General features: G+C 36.6%; 1 protein-coding gene across 5 annotated transcripts in view; it reads left to right on the top strand.

Annotated features, from left to right (window-relative positions):
• LOC135205635 (ras-related protein Rab-23-like) overlaps positions 1–23220 on the top strand; it is a 187519-nt gene that overhangs the window by 98641 nt on the left and 65658 nt on the right. For 3 of the 5 annotated variants that reach the window (XM_064236441.1, XM_064236442.1, XM_064236443.1), the window contains one exon: positions 5392–5437. The exons of the other annotated variants lie outside the window; for them this stretch is intronic. The gene's annotated coding sequence lies outside the window, so the exon portion shown is untranslated. The remainder of the gene's footprint in view (positions 1–5391; positions 5438–23220) is intronic. 5 annotated transcript variants of the gene reach the window in all.

Below are 23220 nucleotides of genomic sequence, written 5' to 3' on the forward strand. Positions count from 1 at the left end.
CACTATTAATCTACCTCTGCTTGCTCTTTCTGATATTTTTAGCTCCATGATGTTTTCAGCTATTCCTTCTATCTGTTTCCATGCCTGAATTATCATGTAGCGTGAGAGAGATTCACCCAACATATTCAGAAGGTCGAACGTATGTCCCTTGCAATGTATACAATGTGACTTAGTCAAGCGTGGCATGCCAGTACCGTCTCAGTACTTAAACAATAAGAGTAGTCTCTCTCTCTCTCTCTCTCTCTCTCTCTCTCTCTCTCTTAACTTTCTAAACCATAGCTTTCAGAAAGCTGGAGAAGAAAAGAGACAAAACCCCCCAAAATTCCTGAACCTCGGGAAGAAAAGACCAGAGGGATGCTTACTCCTTCCTTACACGGGATGGATTAATAGGCCTTTTGTGCAAATTTACAATGGAACCTTCTTGACCCCTAGATGACCTCCCTCCCACTCTCCCTCTCTCTCTATCTCTTTCTCTCTCCCTCCCTCCCCCTCCCACTTGTTCCTTATTGGGATGGAAGAGAACTTTCCCTCCCACTCCGTACTCCGTAGACACACACGATGGATAGTTGGCTGTACTTTTTTATGCTTAGTCTTTTGTCATTTTATTGTTGCAGTTATATTTTTCTTTGTGTATTTTTTATTATTTCTTTTCTTTGATTTTCCTGTTGTACGTATTCGCTGATGTTTTGTGTTTTTTATTTTATTTTGTATTATTTTTATTTTTGGGTGTGGTCAGTGCCACTCGTTCTGAAGAAAGATTGCAGACAATTCTTTTCAAAAGGCATTACGGTAGAAAAAGATTCAGAGAGAGAGAGAGAGAGAGAGAGAGAGAGAGAGAGAGAGAGAGAGAGAACAGCAATAATAATTTCAACGACTTATAATCTCTCAGTCAAAAAACCTTTTCTTATATTCATTGCGTTATGTTATGCAGCAGTTTGATTGCATGATACTTTTTACAAAACTCAACATTTAAACTTCGAAAGTGACGCTTGTTACGTAACTTAGCATTGGTATATTGTGCTTAATATTTCTCGAAAACATTCAGTCATATACAATTGTAGCATGATTGTGTAAATTGGATCGGTGATTGCGAGAACAATACTTTCGCTCAATATCAGAGTTTTATGAGGAATAATTATTGATAGTTACAGACATCTCTCTCTCTCTCTCTCTCTCTCCTCTCTCTCTCTCTCTCTGTATATGAATATTTATGAGAAATTTAAGATATATCAGTTCGGTCTCCCCTCTATCTCAGTATAAATGAACTTTAAGGAAAATAGCATTGTTCCTAATTTCCTAATATATATTGCTAACAGCTATTCACTGATATATATATTCTCTCTCTCTCTCTCTCTCTCAATGCTAACGAGAAGAAAGTGAGATTGTGGAAAGCGAGAGTATAAGAGAGAGACCTTACCTTACAGAGAGAGAGAGAGAGAGAGAGAGAGAGAGAGAGAGAGAGAGAGAGAGAGAGAGAGAAGCTCCCGCGATGGCTGTCAGTCAGTCTTGCCAGAGACGGAAACTCATTCTGTGGTTATCGACGAAAGCCTGGAAAGTTAATGGGAGGTGAACCCATTAGTTAATGGCAGACGAACCCTCAATGTAATGAGAGAAGAAGCCACTATCTAATGAGCCTGCAATTAAAAGTGGCTCTTCGATGGCAGTGGATAAGTTCCGATAAAGCTGCGCAGAGGGAACACGGTTAGGAGATGAAGAAGTCCGCGAGGGAGACATGATGTTCGAAGTCGCGAGTCTTAGAAATAAGATTTAAAAGGAAGAATCAAGAACGACTGGTCATGCAGCATTCGGTTGAAGACTGCCCAAGCGTGGCGGGCAAATAAGGCCGAAAATCCATTTATTAACCAGACCATTTTCAACCTCAACTTCGACATTTCCATCGGTTCTTGCTTAAGGATCCCGGCTCCTCTTCTCCGACCTTCGATAATGTTATTGGTTCTTGAAACCTCACCCGGTATTGAGGGATTCTTTATAATAGGAGTCGATCGAATCCCCATAACTTTTCTGCGAAATATTATACGGGCTTCAAGGGGTATTGATTGACCAAGCGATACTATCCTGGGGTTTCATAACATAAATTGACATGGCGTCGCTACTCGGGCAATTTGGTGCGATTTAGGGCACTTAGTACTTTAGGTCTCTTTTAACCCGACTGGATATTCAGCATCTTCGGGGAATCTCCGTACCTTTAAGATACTTAGCTCACTTCATGACATTTAAAGCCATCAAAGCATTGAGCACCTTTGACATTTAACTTCGTCAAGACCTTTAGCCCTTTCATGACATCAGGTAAGTTTTGGAGGTTTAGCCTCACCAGGACGTTTAGTTCCCTGTGTGACATTTACTCAGTGAGGGGGTAGTGCCGTCAGTGCGCCTCACGTGGAGCACAGTAGGCATTACTTTAGGTTCTATGCAGTGTCTCTTCGGCCCCCCCAACTGCTACCTCTTTCATTCCTTTTACCGTACCTCTGTTCATATTCTCTTTTCTTTCATCTGGATCTCCACCTGCTCCTAACAATTGTTTCATAGTACAACTAAGATGTTCTCCTCCTGTGACACCTTTTAAACCCTTTTACTGTCAATTTCCGTTTGAGCATTGAATGACCTCATAAGTTCCGGAGCTTGGCCTTTGGCCTAAATTTTATATAGATTCCTGTCCTTCCTATCCTGTGTAGCATTTAGCCCCATCAGATCACAAAGTCGTCAAGACATTTATTTAGCTGCTGTAGAACGTGAAACTTTCGGGGGGCGTGGGCGAGAGCACATTTTGAACCTCGGAAATAATTATTTGTTTGACCTTTATTAAATTCCAAGGCAATGATCGATTAAAAAAAAAACGAAACATTTAGTGGCTGTATTCCAAACCCCTTTACTGTGGCAACTGGTTGCTGATGATTGGTTATGAAACTTGCATGACAGTGGGAATCATACTGGGACTGAACGATGCTGAGGAATAGAAACGAACTTTTTGTGAATGATAATACGATTATCATCCCCATAGGGGGGGAGTGCTGTCAGTGCACCTCATTCAGTGCAATGTAGGCATTCATTAAGGTTCTTTCCAGCGTCCCTTCGGCCCCTAGCTGCAACAACTTTCATTCCTTTTACTGTGCCTCTGTTCAATTCTTTCTTTCATCTTACTGTCCACGCTCCGATAACAATTGTTTCATAGTGCAAATAAGAGGTTTTCCTCCTGTTACATCTTCGTAACCTTTTACTGTCAATTTCCGTTTCACCGCTAAATGACCTTAGTTACCCCAAGCAGTGCTTGGCACAATGCCAAAAATCTATATAAATCAATCAAAACTGTATACAAATACAGTTATCATTGGCGATGGCGATTATGATGAATGCAATGAGATTTTAATAAGAAAATAGATTATTATTCCAATTCCCGTAGTTTCCAAGCGTAACTATATAAGCATTTATCTTTACGTTGAATTTCGCTGAATCCGTCTACGGTCTCCAAGTGCCTCGATAAAACTGACGATAAGAAATAAAAAAAAAATTCCTTCTTCACAAAGTAATATGATTTAATTAAGGGTAAGGGCATTGGGCTGTACATCTTAACGACCTCTTATTAGAAATTGTATGCCGTTCTAGAACTGAGATGCGGCCATGTCTGGCTGATTCGAATAATCAGTTGACATTATGTTTATGTGATCGGATTAATATTTTTTTTTCTTGTGAACAGTCTTAGACGTATTGGCAAAGAGAGAGAGAGAGAGAGAGAGAGCCAGGGAGAAGACGGAGAAGAGAGAGAGAGAGAGAGAAGAGAGAGAGAGATAAGAGTATCCAATAAGAAGGCAGGCAGGTGTGCTTAATTAACTTGGCAGGTGTATGGCTAATGCGAATTTGTTCTGGTCGTATTATATTTGTCTGTTGCTTCTCAGTTTATTTGTACTTGTTTTTCACTGTAGTGGATGAAGAGATCTTTAATCTAGTCCACGGGCGTTTTTTCGTTTCTTTAAAGTGAATTGGACCTTTTGTTAATCCTGCATTGTCCGCTGGTATATGCCTACCTGTACTGTGTTTCTCTTTGTTCTGATCAATCTTGCCTTGAGTAAAGGGTCGTTAAGACCGAAAGATCTCGGCAGTTCTCGTCTTTTCACTTTCCTCCATACCATTACCTATATATATATATATTATATATATATATATAGATATATATATTATATATATATATATATAGTGGATATATACTATATATATTAGGCCACAAATAGTGTTTGGAAAAACTGTCTCATTGTTTCTAAACCAGGCCACGTTTCGCGTCCTGGCCAGCGAGGTTAGCGCTTATCATTTGTAATTCCCCTGGGGTTTAAGTTATTCCCAGGCTATAATGAATTCGGAATGAAATTATTTTTACGGCTTAACATTAGAGAATATAAAAAAGTCATGTTTGTTGTAGTGACTATATATAAATATATATATATATATATAATATATATATATATAATATATATATATATATATACATACGTATATATATATTTATATATATATGTATATGTATATATACATATATGTATGTATACGTATATATGTATATATACGTATATATTGTGTATTATTAGGATGTTACATGTATAAGCATTGCATTACGTCAATCATTTGTGAATATTAACTGACAACCCCCGGCGTCCTAAATCCTTCACCTTTATGCTGAACTGAACTCTCCACCTTCTCCTCTCCCCCCCCTTCCCCCCCATTCCAAAATATTCTGAAGAAATGGCTCAGGACCATCTGATTTAAAGTGACACACGAAATACCGAGTTGAAGAGAAAGACGCGGATTCTGGGTCAGCCGGAAGACCGCTTTTCCGTGGCTTCCAAAATGATGTGGAGAGATCAATTGATGTTTCGTGATGGGAGCTGCTGATCGCCGGAGCTCAGTCACGGTCTCATTTTTTTTTCTTTATTAGTGAAAGGTCCACTTCGCAAGGCGGTCAGATGTGTGACGAAAGTTAAAGGCCTAATTTTTATGTCTGTTTTAACAAATAGCTCCAGTACTTATTTAATAAACGTACCAGCTTTGTTGATTGGTTGTTTTGGTTATTTTTGACATTACAGGCATTCTGCTATTATGATAATAACAATGGTGATTCTAATCCTGTTCCTGTTTGTTGTTATCTATTTATTTATTTTTGTTTGCTTCCTAATAACTATTTTTGTAACTACGATTCTGAAGTTAACCCATTTTGATCCTCTAACCAAATTTTGAGTTGTGGTTTTTGTATTATATTTTTTTTATGTCGATAACGTCTCTCTTAGCTTACAATATAGTTCTGGTTTCGATGACCGTAGTCACTGCGATGCCTTTCAGAAACTAATCAGTTATATAGTAGTTAATGAACCTTCTTTCTTGTTGCAGGTGAAGGTTTATTCTGCTTGATGTCTTGCTTGGCGATCGTTCGTAGGTAATGTAGTTTATTATTATATTATTATTATTATTATTATTATTATTATTATTATTATTATTATTATTATAAATAATGGCTATTTCTACGGCATTCAATTTGTATAGTTTCTCGATGTGGTTCGGATCCCACAGTAAGCTGTAGGTCCCGTTGCTAAGTAACCAATTGGTTACCAGCCGTGTAAAAATATCTAATCCTTCGGGCCAGCCCCAGGAGAGCTGATAATTAGTTCAGTGGTCTGGTTAAACTAAGATATACTTAATTTTTGTACAGTCTTCTCTATTCGCATTGCGATCTTCTTTTTATCAACGTGTCGCTGGTGTTAGGTTTCCTGAAGGTGCACAAAGTTTTCCTTTTGTTTTAATTCAAAATTCAGTCCACTAACCGATTTGTTAACTGCACGTACACCCCCCTGCTTTATATACCTGTGTAACTTGCATGCCAATCCATTCACTTTTCGTAAATGACCACCAGAGCGGTAGAGGTAATAAAACTGTGACATCAGGAGAAATTTATAAGGATTTAGGAAACATGATACACCAGCTAAACGCTGAGGAAAGGAATATTGTTAGACGAATAGAGAACACTCGACGCAAATTGAATGACTTAGAAACAGCCAGTATTTGTAACGCTGCTGTCCTCAGGGAAGGTCTCTTCCCTAATTTTTTTTTTTTCCTGGAAACAGGTTTTATTGAAAATGTTAGCAAAATTTACAGTGTTGATTTTATACAAAATTCTTTCACCTCATTAGAAGAATTGAAAGAATTTTGTGTAAATTAAATTCTGTAAATTTTGCCCTTGTTTTCAATAAAACATTATTATTTTTATTATTGTTGTTGTTGTTGTTGTTGTTGTTGTTGTTGTCGTCGTTGTCGTTGTCGTTGTTGCTGTTCTTCATTATCGTAGTAAAGTCTTGTTCCTTAAGTGTCAAAGAGCACTTGTCCTTCTACCAAGTTCTGTCACTTTTCACCTTCTTCCTTTTTCCTGTATCGTCCAATCCGTTATGGCTTTAACATTGGATATTTTAATATCCCGCTGGAGTGAAATGTAGGATCTATTCTATTTTAGCGTCAGGTTCATAATTGATAATGTTTGCCTACGTCCTTTAAGCAAAGGTAAATAGATTTAAAAAGGCACCAATTTTAAAAGAATAGTCAGTATGTTTGATGCAGTCACGTAGTCTATTTGTTCATTTCATGAAAAGTTATGAAAACTTTGCGTCACGTGGCTTTGGAGAAAGATGATGATAAGCATCAGGAAAAGTTGCTAGTTTTTCAGGAATAACGAATCACAGTTCCGGAAAAAAAAAATTATATATATATATATAGTTTTGTTTCGGGAAAGATCATTATATCATTTCAATATTAATTATTTTAGTCATACAGATTTTTCAAGTTTATTTTTTTTTTATAAGACCCTGCTTTTTTCACACAGCAACATATTATCCCCCTGAGTTTTCTGATTGGTTAATCAGGAAAATTATGCTCAACTGATTAAAATATTTACGATTATTTGATTAGGAAAATCACGATTAATTGATAAAAAAATTTATGAATACATAAGACGAAAAAATTTATGACGTGGATCTCTTGGTATAAACATTGTTAGGTTACAAAACTCAGTGAAATAAATTTGCCATTTATTACTGATACTCTATAATTAAGCCAAAGAAGTCTGAAAAATTAATAAAATGGAAAAATAATGAAAAATAATTATAATTTATGTCATGGATCTCTTGCTGTAAACAATTAAAGATACAAACCTCAGTGAAATAAAATTCTGTAGTTAAGTTAAATAATTTTGTAGGTAATGGCGAATATCATTAATATTACAATATAAGTCATGTTAATCATTATTTTTCGTATGTAGTCTCATTCAACTTCTTGTGTATCCCATGAAGTGTTTGAAGAGCATGAGAAAGTTTTCATGTGTTTATAAAGGTTTTCTTGCACTTGGTTTTCTGAAGGTAACAGTCGCAATATTATCGAAATTTTCAGAGAATCTAATATTTCGTATCTTGAAGGGAAAACTGGGGATTATTTGTGCCCTCGTTAATTCCGTGATTTTGCCGATGCCTGTGACCATGGCCATTGCGACACCAAACGTCTTAAACAAACAAATCAAATCTCTCTCTCTCTCTCTCTCTCTCTCTCTCTCTCTCTCTCTCTCTCTCTCTCTCGCTCTCTCTCTCTTTCTCTACAAATATCTAAATAAGCTCGACAAATATCTAAGCTGCATCCCAGATCATCCAAGATTGGAAGATGCAAAATATACCGGAAGATGCATTAGCATTCTCTGGTAGACATTAGAGGTGCCTCACACTGAGGGGCCTGGGGCAACCCGAACGAGCTGTAAGGTCTGTAAGTTTTCATTGATTAGAATCTTCGTATCAAATATGCCCTTGGAGACATCACGGTGTGAAAATGCTCTAAAAACCAAATTCCCGTCAATTTTAGTAGAGACTTGAACCGTATTCTCCCCTGGATTGCGGAACCCTCCTATCGACCTGCAGAGAGAGAGAGAGAGAGAGAGAGAGAGAGAGAGAGAGACGAGAGAGAGAGAGAGAGAGAGAGAGAGAGTAATAACAACGTGTCCGACGATTCTTCATAGTCTTCATAACCGATATGAATGAATATAGATGATGTTGATGAATTAGTTGGAGAGATAATATAGTTGACAGCTGTGATCTATTGATCTATAGACATTTTTTTCGAGAGGTCAGTAGGTGCTTTGAACTTTTCAGCCAATGGAGAGAGAGAGAGAGAGAGAGAGAGAGAGAGAGAGAGAGAGAGAGAGAGAGATCCTAATAGCATTCCCACGGCAGAGGTGAGGTGGGATAAGCACTGGGAGAGTTGGCTGTGTTGTACCTCTCTCTCTCTCTCTCTCTCTCTCTCTCTTTCTCTCTCTCTCTCTCTCTCTCTCTCGTGTCGTCTTTGTCTTAAAGAAAAATTTGCATGGACGTCCATTGGGAATTCAGATGAGCCGGTGTCTTTGTTGGGGTGTTATACTTCCTAATGTAAGGGAGGGTCTATTTCTTTTCGTCAAAAGCGACGACTGATGTGGCCTGAAGGAGAGACGAAGTTGGACCTTGTTTTGGTAAACAGGAATCGCCGGCTGCATGTATGACTTAATCCTCGTTTACGCTTCCTGAATCTTGTACAAACGACGTGGATCATTATTTTGATAAGAAAAAAAGCTTACGCTGCAGAATATGTTCGGTGAAAAGCGTCAAATATGAACGAATAAAAATTATTAAAATACAAATAAAAGCTGTAAATATAAAGGAATACCGCTTTTATTTTTGTTATGTTTCTCTAAGTGTAAGCTAGTTATTATTGTATTATAAAGAATATGAGATTAAATGCTTCCTCTTCTTCCTTTGTAATTATGATAATTTTTCTCTGCTCTCTTCTTAATGAGAATAATCAACTTAATATGTACGGAAGGTAGGCAGGTATGCATAGTACAAATTGCATTATATTTTCATAGCAATAGATAACTTCATGTATTATGTTGTTACTACCCCATAATTACAAATGTCTGAGATTGAGTAAAATTAAATATTGCGTTCATAACTTCTCTCCGTAAGTCCATTTCATGGATATTTTCTGAAGCTTTTTAAATAATATTGGAAAATTCACGTATCCCATTTAATGATAATAATGATGATGGTAATGGGAGTAGTATGGCCAGCTTTGCTAGGAGGGATCTCTTAATAATGTTCATCTCCTTTTTACTACACAGGATCCAGAACCTTCTAGCTTTAAGCTTCAACATTACTAAGTAGTTACATCCTTACATACGTGAATGCATACATACGCCCAGACAAACCCCCACCCATAACCGCATACACACTTAACACACGCACACACACCCATATATATATTATATATATATATATATATATATTATAATATATATATACATATATAATTATAATATATAGATATGATAGATATATATATATATATTTATATATATATATGTGTGTGTGTGTGTGTGTGTGTGTGTGTGTGTGTTACTAGTTAAACTATGATGAAATGAAATAAGTTATTGTCATTCCCATATAAATATATATATATATATTAATATATATTATATATATATATTTTATACACAATTGATAATATATAATATATATATTTATACATTTATATTCAATTGGGGTCATTTAATAATTTGCATAATGATAAACATACAGATGTTACAGAACCTGTTCGGAATAAATTTGAAGGTATTCCAGAGAGGACATTGATATGGAACCGGTGGGCAGTTTGGATTGAAGATTTAGCTCGCGTTCTGTAAGGCGCATCAGGAATTCTGATTGACATCAGAGCAACTTTTGAAGAAGGGCAAGTGTGTGGCAACTCTTGCTTTAATTAGTATTGCTGTCCAATCCTTGTCCCTTGCTACCGACATCGATTGATAATGAACAATTTTTGTTTATGAGAATTATTTTGTTATTATTAAATTACATACTTGGTGGTGGGGCTAGAATGGCGAGGAATAGGTACAATATATTCGTAATTCTTTGTTACTGACAATAGAGAGTTCTGATTTTTAAGGATAGTGAAAAAAAAAATTATCATTATCCAGAAGTGAACTGTTTGGAAGTTTTATCTTCGGCATTGGGGTTATTAACCGTTCCAGATTTTATATATTGTATATGATATATATATATATATTATATATATATATTATATATATATATATATATACATATATACTAGATATACAATGTGCGTGCATATAACAACACACCATTGGCAAATAAAGAGATAAATGAATAAATAAATAAGTAAATGTATAAACGAATAAATACATGAATAAATGAATAAATGCAAAACGGCCGTATCCCGGACGCATTGCACCGATGCCTTTCCCACCGCGGCAGAGAGGCAGAAACGTCGTCACCGATTGCACAGATTACACGTTTCGAAACACCTCGGGGTTTCGTTGCAAGGGTATGAATACATTATGGGCCCATTGAGAGGCATAGCATGTAAGAGCAGGCTCTGCACGCAAAGGAGAGGGAGGAAGGGAGGGAGGGATGCCTCCCCCCTTAAAAGGACATGGCTAATGGCGTCCCCCTCCGGGGGCGTTTATGCCCAGTGTCGGCTTGATGGAATTCTCTTAATATGGCGCAGAGGAGCCTTGGGTCCTGTCCCCGTCGACTTCGGAAAGCCTCTCTCTGAATGGCGAGGGGTGGTTCTCCTTCAGGATGGGTCATGTTTGCAGGTGACCTTGAGAGTTCAGCGGTCTTTTAAAGGTCCTCTTGATTGGTGACACCCCAAAATTAGATCCTGGGAGGTGGGTAACACCCAGAGGGGTGGATCGTGTTGGCGAGTGATCTTGAAAGCGATCCAAATTTAAATTCTTGGTGAGTATTTTCTTCCCAAAAAATGAACTGTTGTGAGTTGGGTGTTGGCTGGATGTGTGGGTCTTGTTGAAGAATAAATTGAAAGTCGTGAAAACTTTTATGTCCTATTTGTTATGCCAAAAATTTAGTTCCTTGAGTGGATATTGGCAGAAAGGATGAGCCATGTTTGCTATTTTATTTTTTTCAGAAAGTGCAAGTTTTGTTATTTATGTTTTCACTGATGTCATTTTGAAATGAAGTAATGAGAGCTGGAATGAGCTGTAGCTTGTTGCCTGGAAGGAAGCATCTGCTTTACAGTTAACCTTCAGAATTCTGGAAACTTTCCAGTCCTTGTTTGCCTCATTTCCAAAAATGACCTCGAGGCGTGTGAGTTGTTGGCTGAAAGGAGCCTTCTTTTTTTATAGATGATTTTAAAAGTCCTGAAATACTGAAAGTCTTCCTTTGTTGCGTCGTCCTAAAAATATTGCCTGGAAGGATTTGTCCTGTGGTAGTGACCTTGGAAGTTCGTAAGTTTTTCCGCTGTCTTGGCGTGGAACTTGATTATATTGACTTTTCAAGTCTTCAGGTGTTGTGGGAAGGTCTCTATTTGAAATGTGATCCCAGAATGCACCTCTTACGGGATAATATGTAAAGATAGGTCTTTCTTACCCTGACACTGAATCTTTCAAAACTGAAGTTTTCGAGTTGTGAAACTTGTCTAGATTTGATTGCGTTCACCGGTTACTTATGATTCCCGTAATTATGAAGATATATGTCTATGATGTGTCATTTATTTCAGTTCCTTCAGTAAATAAAAGATTCTGGAAATGAAAACACTGAAATGTATTTTTTCCAGTTATATTGCATCGAACATCAGCAGAATTTGTTTAGAAATACTTATTAAACATCATCACAGCGAACGAATCTGTTGATGGCAATGGTAAATAATAAATGAAGCCGTAATTCGTAACATTTTTACATTATATTTTAAAGTCCTTCCCGTCTCTCTCTCTCTCTCTCTCTCTCTCTCTCTCTCTCTCTCTCTCTCTCTCTCTCTCTCTCTCTCTCTCTCCCATCTGAGTACTTGCACGTCTTCGAAATGTTTCAAGTCAGCAGAACTAACATCCGCAGGTGAAGGAACCGCTGAGTCAATATTGTCAGGGTTCAATGAGGCAGTGGATCTTGCACACAAAATATATCTAGAGCACTTAAAAACGTATTCAGCCTATTTCCTGTTAAGTAAGGAATGTAGGGACTTAAAATGGGAATCCATACGTACCAGTAACCAAATTTATCAATGAAAGTCGTGCTGTGGTGTCTCCATTCGTATGGGAAGAACTCGATACTTTTGGTAACGATTGGCAACTAATCCAAGTTGTGAGGCAAGTTGCTTGCTCGTTCCTTCTTGCAAGAGGTGGCAATCACTTTACTTTACTTTACTTTACTTTTCAGTATCGAGAGCCGGCAATGAAATATTATTTCGATGTTTTCGTTCTGAAGAATAACCGCATATATCACGGTCAAATAAGTATAGTTGGCAACCAAATTATTTCCCAAAGGTGTGGTTTGTCTCCGTTCGAGTGTACAATTGGTCTAAATAATTGACCGTAGTTGATGATTCACGATCCATTCATTCTGAAAAAAAAAGAAGTCTGGAGTTAAAGCAGTTATTATATTTACCTGATTGTATAGTATATATTTGTATATATATATATATATATAGATATATATATATATATATATATATATATATATATATATATATATATATATATATATACATATATATATATATATACATATATATATACATATATAAAAAAGTTTTTTATATAGTATTGTATTAGTAAGTAATTTCTTTTTGTGTGGTATTTGTGGAGGTAAACGCCCATATTTAAAGTAATTCGTCCTCCTTTAGTGGAGAGAAAGCGAGCTGATAACTCTAACGCTGGCAGGAAAGCGACAGACGGAGACTGATAATGGTGCAGTGTGTAAGCACCTCACGATTTACACCCGAAAGGATGGAACACGGGCAATATTGGACGGAAATAGAAACGTATATTTTTTTGTTGAGAGAAAGAGTGTACATTTTGCTCTCCGACACAGTCTGGGGGGGGGGGGGGGGGGGGTGGTGAAATATGTATTATATGTACACATATAGACATATGTATATATATTTTATTTATATATAGATATTTATGTATACATATATATAACTAATTCGCTAAAACATGGGGATAACTCAAACCTGAAGTAAGCTGTATATGGTTTGGGGGAGGGGGGGGGGGGGGGGGGGAATTTATTTTCTTTGATCAGGGTATAGGAACCTGCGTATATAGCCTTTTTCCGGCTAGTGCAGGGTGACAGTTGACTTATCGGCTCATTATTCAACCAGTTCAGCCTTCTATCTCTCTTCAAGTCTTTTCGAATATGATTGGTAGCCCGTCACCGTTTCACCCTAACTGCGACCTACTTTGTCGACTAACTACAAGGTATATAATTGACTGCTTTACGTTAGGATCTTATCAAGCCAACCAAGATTTACTCTTGTGGCTTCAGTCGTAGTATATATATATATATATATATATATATATATATATATATTATATATATATATATATATATATGTGTGTGTGTATGTGTGTATACATATTACAGTGAAGCTATGTTTGAATCAGGCTTACTATTAAGTATTAATTAGTTACAGGTACAGTTCATTGATGATAATAATTCTCTGTTTCTCATTTTATATGTCCTAGCAAAAAGATACTGCTTTATGTGGAAAAATTTCACTATTATTAGTACCGTTAGTAGTACGTTTATGATACGAATACTATAACGTTCCCTGTCGTAAAAGTATTTTCGTATATATTTTCACAAATGATTTCAAAACTTGCACTGCAACAGCCCACCCAGTGAGCATGGCAGGAGGATTAGTTGGCCCTTATGTTGCCCTGTAATTGCCTGTCACTGAAATAGACTGTGCAGTCTCTCTCTCTCTCTCTCTCTCTCTCTCTCTCTCTCTCTCTACGCGTGGCTGTGGTCTAAAACTTCTTATATGGCATATAACGTATTAACATTTTAGTGAAATTAACTGGAATTAACTTCCGTATAGAGTGGAGATTTAATATGATGGACCGAGCCAGCGCTTGCAAGGGGTAACCTCGCGAATGCCATATTCTATAGCATGGGCGTGAGGCTTGCAGCCTCATCCTTAAAACCAGTCGTCACAATCTAACACTAGAGCTTAGTTATCTGGCGCAATCAGCCTTTGGTCACAGTGAGGCCTGAGAGGTCGTCAAATAGAGACATTCGTCAAAGTGCAGAGAGTTTTAACTTTACAAAGACAAATGACAATAATGGAATTAATTGCAGGTACTTGTTATTAATGACGGGCACCTGGGTACGTATACAGGTACCCACCGGAATGGCAGACTCTTGTTCCCACGTTGCTGTGTGTGGGCCTAGTGGTCGTCAACTCCCAGGAGAGAGAAGAGAGAGAGAGAGAGAGAGAGAGAGAACTATCAAGTCCTCCGAGCGTTTTCTCGTACGTCTTACTTAATCCTCTCTCTCTCTCTCTCTCTCTCTCTCTCTCTCTCTCTCTCTCTCTCTCTCTCTCTCTTATCATTGCCTACTCACAGTCTCTTTCTGTCTCCTATCTTTCCTTCTTTCACACTTTCTTCGCCTTTTTTGTTTTTTGTTTTTTATTTTTAGTTGTCTTTTCAACCTTTCTTAATTTTTCCTCTTTTTCGTCTCACACTCTAATTATCTCTTATTCTACTCCCTCTTTCGCACATCTTCGTTTCCTTTTCTCGATAGGCCTTTCTCTCTTCTTGTTCCATTATTTTCCATTATCTTACTTTTTTCTCATCTTTTTCATTAACCTTCCTCTCCCCTTTTGTGCCTCCCTCTTCTTTGCGTTGTTTCCTTCATATTCTGTATTTTTACTTTCTTTTCGTTATTTTTCTCTTCCTTTTTTCTTAAGTTCCTCTCCTCATCTTTTCCTTCCGTCAGTTTTTTTATCTCTCATTCTTTTCCTCTCACTTTATTTTCCATCTTCCTCTCTCTCACTTCCTCACTTTAACTCCCTTTTTCCTTCTCCTATTTCCCCCCCCCCCCCCCTCTCTCTCTCTCTCTCTCTCTGTTATTGAAGCTATTAATTTCTTTTATGATGATGTTATGAGAGACGAATATTTCTTCCAGAAGTTACGAAAATGTCAGGATGGAAATCTTGATTTTTTGAAACTCGGGAAATGTAAAGGAGGAATTTATTGTCGCTATTTGGAAGATGGAGAGATGGAAAGGAGGTATCTAAAATGATTCTAGAAAAAATAATCATGGTTCATACTGTACAGACATTACTGACAATGTGCCCTGAATGAGAATTTTCTAAAAAAAAAAAAAAAAAAAAAAAAAAAAAAAAAAAAAAAAAAAAAAACTCTTGGAAGCTTTTGCTCTAATGCTCTTGAAGATATAGAGATGTGAAAGGAACAATTCCGAGACATTTTACTTATTATTATGAATATATGTAAAAATTGAAAAGCTATTGATTATTCAGAAAACATAAGATATAGAAAATATTTGTACATTGGAAGGATAAAGTTCTTTGATAGGTTATTATAGTTTTAGTCCAGACGCTTTACAAGGAGAAGATGATCTTACACAGTGAGAGAGAGAGAGAGAGAGAGAGAGAGAGAGAGAGAGAGAGAGAGAGAGAGAGAGAGAGACTCCACTTCATTCCTAAGGCAGCAAGACCTGAATATGGATTAAGATGCCTTCTAGTCATGTACTCAGCCCCCTCTCTCTCTCTCTCTCTCTCTCTCTCTTAGGAAAAGTATTTTCCTAAATCAGATAAATCTAGGAGAGTACTTTATCACTGACGAAATGTGAAAGTCAATACACTGGCATCGATTCCTTGAGAATGTGTAGAAACAGTCTCTTTGTATATACTACGCATCTGCGTGTGTAGGTAACATTTGTACAGTATGAAGATACATTTACGTATGCACATGAGTGCCTAATGGCTTTCGCTATCGAGGCGGTTCCTAATGTTTTTTTAAGTGGCGCTGTTTAACTTCCTCCTCCAGGTATTCCCGAAGACTTTCCTCCGTTTTGTTTGCCCGGTATTCCGTGGGGCTCTTATGGTAACGCGAGTATCCCCCGGCGGGGATCATTTCGGTAAACCTCTCTTTTTGGGAGCCGAGCCGATTACGACCAGGGGTGTATTATTTGTTGTTTTCGTCAGCTACACAATACAGAAATACACACTCTGGTTTAGGCTTCACTGTGCTCCCTGAATTTGTTGGGTTCGATGGTTCGCGCCCGTGAGCCGACAAATCTCTTATCGACTAAAAAATTCCCCTTCGATTAACATATATAAAAATATATTAATTCCGAGGTAGAGCGAATTAGATATGAAGGGACATTTTGTAGCTCGATATATGTATATGAATCACGGTATGTGATAGGACACACACACATATATATATATATATATATATATATATATATATATATATATATATATATATATATATATATATATATATAAATATATATATATATATATATATATATATATATAGTGTTTGTGTGTATGTATGAATGTAAGGAGAATCCCAGCTTTTTATGAACATTATATAAAGGATAGAAGGACAGGGGGCAGCGTGTGTATAGGAGTGTTTGAATAGCTCCTGAAGATCCTTCTGAGTAGGAAATGAAGCTGCTAATTCTAAGGAAATTTCCTGCAACAGGAGTTCATCCACGATTCAGCTGTTAAAGAGTAAATGTGGCAGTTACCGCTGTGTCGTCTGATCTCCGCGACCACTCCTCGTTTAGAGGAAATAAGCATAATATTGAGGAAAAAAATATATGTTTTATCCGGTCTGGTAACCAGTGGCCAGTTCTTTGAACTTCGTTGACGGATGTCGCAGTGTCTATTTCGGTGCGTTGCTTGTGCTTGCGTGCTTGGATTTGATTTGCAAGGCAAATGCGCCTGGCACACGTGTCTGCCTGCTTTTTGTTCTCGAATATTAGTGCCTTCAACACTCTCGTTCTTGCATATTACGTATGTCTGAACGTGGGGCTTGACTGATGGCATAGCAATGCTGTCGGTAAGCGATGGTCGTTCAAATGTCACAAAGGAATGAATATAGTACAACACAGATAGGCGATTTGGTAAGATTTTATATATATATATATATATATATATATATATATATATATATATATATATAGCTGTGTGTGTGTATTATATTTATATATATATATACATATATGTATAATATATTATATATATATATATTTATATATTTAAATGTATATTTAAATGTATATATATATATATATATATATATATATATATATATATACTATATATATATAGTATACACTTACACTGATAAAGAATGGTAAGAAGGACATAATTATGATTCCGATATATCTTTCTAACAGAGTAATAAAATAAGTAGTAACTACCACTTCACCAAACAGCAACTGAACCAACATTACCCGGAGAGTAAAGAAGAACACGACGAATGCAAGTTATGGCAGAACAAGCATTCATCAAAAACTTGCGTCGCATTCGAGCGCATGTTGTACTACTTATATACTTCATCTTCCAGTGTCTGCAATAGAGGCAAGACCACCTTGTTATTACCATTCACATCACAGACAGTCAGCGATTTGTCACAGACAGCGACAGACGAAAAGAAGATTCTCTGGGTCTGGTCTGGACTGGCCTTCTCTGGTGAGCCTGTGATCTTGGCTGGGGCATGAGAGTGAGTCTGAGTGATCGTTAACTCGGCCAGTTTTGTTTGCTTGTCTGGCTGTCAGCGTTATAGGGAAGTTCGTGTCCGCTAACGAAGTTTGTTTCGTTGTGTCTGGATTTGCTGTTTACTATCTGTATGTCCGTGATTCATGTGAAAAATGGCTGAGGAAGAAGTTTCTTTGTGTGTCTGTCTGTCTGTCTTGAGTTCTTGATAGATGTCAGTGACTTTTTTTTTTTATGTACACAAAATCACTCAGATAGTTAATTGATTAACTTAAATTTATTTCTTATTCGTGGCCTATGAACCGGTGAAAAGTGGATTAGATTTTTTGGTTGATCCGAATCTATTGTTTGTTTACTGATTTTTTGTTTGTTGTTTGTAAGTCATTTTGTCTGTGTTGAAGGTATCTTAAAGACATTATTGCGAAATTGACAGAAATGGTTTCAGTGGATTGTGACAGAAAGAGTTTGTCGAAATATAAGGCTATTAAAAATTCTTTTACACCCAGAACATATTAAGCTTTAAGTATCCGCAAAGTACACTTCGTAATCATATTTAATATTTAATAGTAATAAAAATGTCTTTGAAAAATTATATGATATGATTTCAGTTGCCAAAGTGTATCTTGTGCAAATACACACACACACACAATATATATATATATATATATATATATATATATATATATATATATATATATATATATATATATGCAGAGAAAGGCAACCTCGAGTGTTGAATAGGCTGGTAAAAGGTTGCATTTAACGGTCGATCAGAGGTGGATGAAGTTCTTTTAATTGCAGTCGTGACCTGTCGATGCAACCGTACGTCTGCGAATGTCAGATACGTAGGAGAAAGTCAATGGTCAGTCCGATTTTCTATGAGTTCCTCTTTTATATTCCAACGGAAGCAGCAAAAACGACGATGATTGCGTATCAGTAACAAACTGTCTTGAGATTTCGGGAACCCTTACCTATCTACGTAGTACTAACATCCCCTCCCCCCCCCACCTTCCTCCTCTTTCTGTATTTTTTTTAATTCTCACACACTATCTCTTCTCCCTTTCTTGTCTAATGATTATAGGGTCATTATTGTCATCAGCGATCTCTCTCTGTGACCTTTTCATGATGATCGAACATAGATTAAGGGCGAGAGATAGACAGACAGAGAGAAAGAGTAATTATGTGTGAGAGTGGTAATATCAACGGTAATCATTTTGCCTAAATTGCCTTTGACTATTTGGCAGGGTTTCAAAAATAGCTAGAACTTTGTTTCTTGAAATATAAATAGACACAGAAAACAAAAATGGTATCTTCGATTCATATAATGACTGTCATATTGATTATATAATTACATGTTATACGTAAATATCTAATTAACTGATAATTTTATAATCCAGATTGTTGCATTTCCCAAACTTCATCATAATGTTTACGTTTGTATCAACTTCTTTTACGCTGTTTTGTCCAATTATTTGTTATTGATTATTGCGTAGCAAGTCCTGTAGGGACCTCATGCGGTGCACTGTAGGCGTTACTTGAGGTTCTTCACAGCGTCCCTTCGGCCCCTGGCTGCAACCCCTTTCATTCCTTTTACTGTACCTCTGTTGATGTTCTTTCTTCCATCTTGCTTTCCACCATCTCGTAACACTTTTTGCTTTGAGGTTTTCCTCCTGTCACACCTTTTAAACCTGTACACTCAATTTCCATTTCAACGCTGAATGACCTCATAGGTCCCAGCGCATGACCTTTGGCTTAATTACTTATTGATTCTATGATTTTACTCAAGGTTCAAGGTGGCTTTTTGTCACTGTGATGACAATAGTAGTAGTAAAGTAATTACAAATATTATAAGTAAAAGTAGTCAATGCAGAAATGCATAACAAAGAAGTGTCACTAAAACCGCTTATTTTACCTCTCCCATGACGAACGCCCCTCACCCCCCCTATACCTTAGCCCCCTTTATAACTCTGGAACCCCCAACATTTCCCGAACCCCTTCAGAATATGCCACCTGCCAAGCTAATGGCATATTGTTCAGACTTGTTGATGAGGCAACTTGGTTGTTACCGAAAGGTAGGAATAACATTTCTCTCTCTCTCTCTCTCTCTCTCTCTCTCTCTCTCTCTCTCTCTCTCTCTCTCTCTCCAGCCGTTTTTGTGATAATGTTTCTAGACGTTACGTAATGTTCCTGAATTTTTTTTTTTTTTTTTTTTTTTTGTGGGTGGGTTGTGGGGAATATATTAAGGAATTGTGTCATATATGTTAATTTCAGTAAGTGGTTTTTTTATATATTTATTTTCAAAATTTTATTTATTACGTTTTTTATTCAATTGTTAGTTTATTTATTTATTTATTTACGTATTTTCATATTTATTTATAAAATTTACCAGGGCAGATGTATGGTCAGATTTTGATTGAGAAAGTAAATCTGATGCCAGAACGGCTGATGGGGAAAGAGGACTGCGACTTTAGAAAATGAAGAAGGGCGAGTGGATCGACCTATACTCTGGGGTTTTTTTTTCATCTGTCCATCCGCCTGTGGTGTTTTTGTATGGTAACACTGGCGTCACGCCCGGGCTTTAGAATAGTTACGCTAATTGTAAGTTTTAGGTAAATAAAAGGATATCTGGGTGTACATTTGTAACTGAAAAGTGTTTTAATAATTTACTGTATGCGAATTACACCGTTAATATTCGAAATAGGATATTATTATAATCGTTGAATGTAAGCTGAATGTAACTATCTAAAGCCCGGGACGCAGTGTTACCATACAAAAACACCACAGGCGGATGGGACAGATAAAAAAAAAAAAAAACAGAGTATAGTTATGAAACAGTGATACGAGAACTTCAAAAGTAGATGTAAATAGCTGTGTATGGCATTGAAGGACCTAGAGAAACCATGTGACAACCGAGATAGAGATGCAGAATGCCAGTGGAAGGAAAAAATTCTGACGCTCATGGGATTAGGTGTTTTCTTAGAATACGCAGTGTAAGAAGAATTTCTTCTTCTTTCCCACCGTTATCCCTACACTAAAAAGTCCACCTGCAAGGCAGCAGTTACCACAGTTTTGGCGGTGGGCCTAGCTTTTACTAAAAAGTAAGACCGCAAGGCGCAGCTCTCCTTTTTGTCACCTTTTACGACAATCAGGACTGACTGTGGTAGTATTCTTACACCCCTACCACAGGGTGGCAATGTAAGAAGAATCTATATGATGTTAAATGTGGAGATACGCAGAAGTGACAAACTAAGTTACAGGTGAAAGATGGATCAGATAATTTTGAGAAGTTTAATTAATGTGGGGAAAATGGAGGAGGACGATAAGGTGGAGGAAAATATATATCATAATTCAGTAGTGTCCGGTGGATGGAGGAGTGGGAACCCTTAGAAGGGGGAAAGAAATATTGCAAAATAAGGGACTAATTAATTCCCAGGCAAAGTAGACAATATTTTGCAAGATAAGGATAATTGCGCAGTGCGTGTGAAGGAGAGTTCTATGTCCTGTTGGTTAGCCATATGTGAACGTGTATACAAAAAAAAAAAAGAAAAAAGAAAAACAGATAATATTGTGGAAGTTTTATTGCATCTGGGGTTCATGTACAATCCATAAATTAATGTTTGAATGTGGTAGTGAAAGTTGTGATTTTTTTTATGGCTTAATGCTGAATAAGATTAAGATATATATATATATATATATATATATATATATATATATATATACACATACACACACACACACACACACACACACACATATATATATATATTATATATATATATATATATATAATATATATATTTCTGACTCACATCCGGATCGAACAACGGTCTCTCACTATATTACACACACACACACACACAACTACATATTATTATATATATATATATATATATATATATATATAATATATGTTTTATCCCTTTTAGAAGGTGTGAATCAAAAGGGCGTTAATCTTGAGATTCTCAGCATGTCTTTGGAGGAGTAAGGTTGCTCCCACGGCTGCAGCCCATCACAATCACTTAACCACCAGATACATAATTTTACAGCGTGGCCCGACAGAGGTTCAAGGTTAATTCAGGAAACGGGACGAAATTGCTTTCCCCCCAACCCCCAGCCCCGCTCCATACTTGGGATTTTCGATGGTGAGAAGCCGAGGTTGTGGAGGGGGGGGGGGGTGGATAGCTACTTAATCTCTACATTTCTCAGATTCATTTGTTCAACAACCTTTTGCTATTCTGTAGAACAAATTCTGTTCTCCTAAAAGTTCTTGCTCACTTTCTACCCATTTATTTTTATTATTACACTATACATGCTTTCGTTTTCTCTCTCACTTTCTTGATTACTGGTTTCATCATTCAATACACCTGCGCATGATCTGTTGTGCCATGCTTATGCATGTGTACATATACACATACATACATACATTATATATATATATATATATATATATATATATATGTGTGTGTGTGTGTATTTATATATATATGTATATATATAATTACTCTTTTCATCCTTTTATATGCCCGTGCATGATCAGTTGTGCCAAACAGTTATATTATATCTATATATGTATATTTTTTATATATATGATTATAAATATATATGTATGTATATATATTGTAAAATTTTATTTGGGCGTTTTCAGAGCACAAGAGAAAAAAAAATAAACCATACTATCTAAAGGCATGAGGGAAAGATCACCGCTTAGTCAATTGTGCATACCAGGAAGTCCCTGCTTATATGCTCTTTTGAACGGCTCTTTTGCTGGGCGTGTCCCCCGTGAATAAAGCACTTGAGTGATATTTGGCAGAACAGCGTAAACAGTATTCTCTTGTCGCTCTGATGTTTGTAGTTGCATTTTTACGATGGCGGAAGTCATTCCCGGCAATAGTTCTTCATTTTCGCTATTTCCTCTTTCGTCTTGTCATCGTCGGTTTATTTCTCTCCGTATTTCTTTTTAGGTTTACTCTTCTTATATATATATATATATATATATATATATATATATATATACATACACACACAGCTTAAAAAATTACAGTAGATGCACGTGACTTCATCGTGTAAGCGAGTACCACAGAAAAAATGATATGCAGTGAGACATTATTGCCTCATTAAAGGACGAAAGAACTTGGTTCGAATTTCTGCCTGTTATATTTCCTGTGATATTCGCTTTATATATATATATATATATATATATATATATATATATATCTTTGTTTTTCTCTTTTATGTGTAAGTTTACTCCTTCATTTCTTTATAGCTTAGTTTATTCTTCTCTTTACATGGCTCTGCTGTTGCCCTTCTGTATGTTCTAATCTATTTTCCACATGTGGAATACTATTCCCGGAAGATTTGCAGGGCGAGATGGAAATGCATTATCACCATTGCGTTTACCCGACGTCATTCCAGAAAGTTTCTAAGATAAACGCAAGAACTCGCCTAAAAGTTGGGCACTACAGCATTTTCTTTTCCATAATCTTTTAAAAGCTTTTGTAATACATTAAAAGGATCTGGACACCAGTTCAAATGTTTGATTGCGAATAAATCTTTGCAGGTCTATTTCGTAAGCATTTCGAAGTGGACTCACAAGAACGAAATAAAATAAGCGGATTTTTAATGTCTATAACAGATTTGGAGAGTATTTGCAAA

Source organism: Macrobrachium nipponense, chromosome 24, assembly GCF_015104395.2.
Source record: "Macrobrachium nipponense isolate FS-2020 chromosome 24, ASM1510439v2, whole genome shotgun sequence".
Classification (NCBI taxonomy): domain Eukaryota; kingdom Metazoa; phylum Arthropoda; class Malacostraca; order Decapoda; family Palaemonidae; genus Macrobrachium; species Macrobrachium nipponense.